The 2,643-nt window shown below is 40.1% G+C and overlaps 2 non-coding genes across 2 annotated transcripts; both read right to left on the bottom strand.

The window, feature by feature from the left end:
- Window positions 1–170: 170 nt before the first annotated feature.
- On the bottom strand, window positions 171–241 carry trnag-gcc. The gene has a single exon. It is a non-coding gene; the product is annotated as a tRNA-Gly (tRNA).
- A 1,717-nt stretch (window positions 242–1,958) lies between these two features.
- On the bottom strand, window positions 1,959–2,032 carry trnai-aau. The gene has a single exon. It is a non-coding gene; the product is annotated as a tRNA-Ile (tRNA).
- Between the last annotated feature and the right edge of the window lie 611 nt (window positions 2,033–2,643).

Genomic DNA, 2,643 nt, shown 5'->3' with positions numbered 1-2,643 from the left:
ACTCTGCATTGCAGGGCGAGAACGTGAGACTTCCTCGTTAGTATAGTGGTCAGTATCCCCGCCTGTCACGCGGGAGACCGGGGTTCAATTCCCCGACGGGGAGATTGTTTTTCTTGATTTGACGACTTGTTCCCTTTTTTTCAATTATCTATTAAAAAAATAAATAACTCTGCATTGGCCGGGAATCGAACCCGGGCCTCCCGCGTGGCAGGCGAGAATTCTACCACTGAACCACCAATGCTCGCTTGAAAGTATGCTTCGCTCTCCAATTCTCCCCTGTAGCTGTATAGACAGCTTTTGGAATCGGTCGGTGGTCTTGGAGGGAAAACGCGATGCCGCATGTATTTCTGTGGCTTAATTTGCGCATCTATGGGTATTGGTGTTATGCTTGGCATAGTTTCTTTAGACAAGCAGTTGGACACATTTCATTCCTTGCCTAAACGCTTTTGTTGTATAAAGTACAGAAAGTCTAAGATGAATGGTTTTATAGTCTGTTGCGTCAGAAATATGTTTAATGCTTAAGCACTTGCTTTGCAATTTCAACAGACTTCAGTTTCGGTTTGGCCATTGTGCTATTGTGTCGCTGAGATATTGTTGTTCATGGAATGAACACGTGCGGTTACCAGAAATGCATAAGAATTAAGTGTTTGTACTTCAAAATTTAAAATAAAAAAAAAGATCTGGGTTTTGTTGTTTTGCAAAGGCTACTGCAATGTCCTTGCTCACAAAACACGGGTAAAACTACTGAGCGATAGGCATCGAGAATCTGTCGCTATAAAAAATGATGAAAGTGTTTTAAGTGGGATCATTCAACCACTGGAAACACCCTAATGAATCCGATGCCTTTACAAATGTCAAGTTTTCTCCTAAATGCGCTTCTCAATAAATGGTTTTGCTTACTTTCATTTTTTATTCTTTCCACACTAAGAGCAAAAGGCAAACATCCAGGAAATAGGTAAACACTGCTACCAGCTGCCTGAAAGTGCAGCGCTTGAACTGTCTCAACAAACGTTTAGCTCTAAAATGTGTGCATTGAAAGTCTATTACCATCTTTCACACAAGCATCTGTGTTCCAATAGCGGTTAATCCACAGGGTGATCAATAAAGTGGCTGCTGGCTTTGTTCACATCTTATCAAGACGTTTTCAGGATTCACGCATATTCTGAACAAGCACACTAGAATATGGTAGTGAAAGGAAAGCGAAATAACAGGTTTATTGGCTCTGGTCTTGTACCGTCGCTCTGATTACTTTCCTTAAGAAAGTGGCATTAATAAAAACGTAATTATGTAAGGTTACCATTGCGCAAATACGCAGCATATTTAAATCTTCCCACATGAATTTAAAATACTTACTGACAGGTACGGCCCTTTCCCAGTGTAACAGTCTGCTTTGTTTGAACACCAGCGATGGGTTGGACACCTGGTAAACCACGATACTATTGTTCACACTTTCTTTAGTACTATCAAACATGCTTGTTGTGTCGGCACTAGTGGCCTAATTGATAAGTAATTGGCCTGCTAAACCAGGGATTATGAGCATCAGACCGATCTGTGGTGAGATGTTATAAAAACGAACTTAATTAACATTTTTTTTTTTCTAGGCGTGTGATATTTTGCCGATATTGTTATCTGCAATGTCCGCTCTCGCTAGGCTCAACCTGCCCGAGTGCTGTGGCAGCAGCCATGAGGAAACAGGTCTGATTTTCAGTTGAAATAAAGATCTAGCTTGTTGTTGTGTACGGGTGTTTTGAAAAGATCAGTGAAATAGCTATGTGTTTCTTTAAATAAAGATGTTTTCATTATTACGAATGTTGACAGAAAGGATATTGTATTTACGTTTACCCACGTGTTGTTGCCTTGCACAAATCTGATAGAGTTCAACAAAAGCAGTTGACTTTGGTTCATTATTTAGCCTATACTGCTATCTACAGCGGGAGTTGTTTATGTAAAGAAAGTCATGGCCAGTACGGGGATCGAACCCGCGACCTTGGCGTTATTAGCACCACGCTCTAACCAACTGAGCTAACCGGCCACACGGGCAAAGTTTTTCTCATGTTAAACTGAACAATGACACATTCAAAGTAATGCAAAGGTATAATTCCACGCATTCAAATTACCAAGCATTTCGTGGATGTTTAAGAAATAAATGAACAAAACAGATTTGTCAGAAGTTGGATTCCAACCCACGCCTCCAGAGAGATTGCAACCTGAATGCAGCGCCTGAGACCGCTCGGCCATCCTGACTTCCACAAAAAGTTTCTCTAAATACTGCAGTACACTGCTGAACCTGCAATGCCTGACGCTGCAGTAAATTAACGTGTGTGCATGTACTTATTCTTTTTCGGTTTATATTAAGGAGGGCGACCTGTTTCGTCGCTTTCTATATGGGATCACAAGGACACTCCTCTTACAGAAAGAAAATATACGGCAAACAGAGCGATCGCTTATCACAGTTATAAACAAATCACAACAGTCTGTTAGCAAATTAAATTAATCAAAAAACCACAAAGACATGGCATAAATGTTACAGATATATTTCAGACAGAATAGTTGTAACATAATTGAGTATATTTCTAAACAATCATCTCAAAGCTCTATCATTTATTTTAAGTTCTTATGAAAGACAAGTATGCTTGCGCATTA

The sequence above is a fragment of the Polyodon spathula genome, chromosome 47 (assembly GCF_017654505.1).
Source record: "Polyodon spathula isolate WHYD16114869_AA chromosome 47, ASM1765450v1, whole genome shotgun sequence".
Taxonomy (NCBI): domain Eukaryota; kingdom Metazoa; phylum Chordata; class Actinopteri; order Acipenseriformes; family Polyodontidae; genus Polyodon; species Polyodon spathula.
The sequence above is the reverse complement of the archived record's forward strand: the minus strand, read 5'-3'. Positions and strand labels throughout refer to the sequence as shown.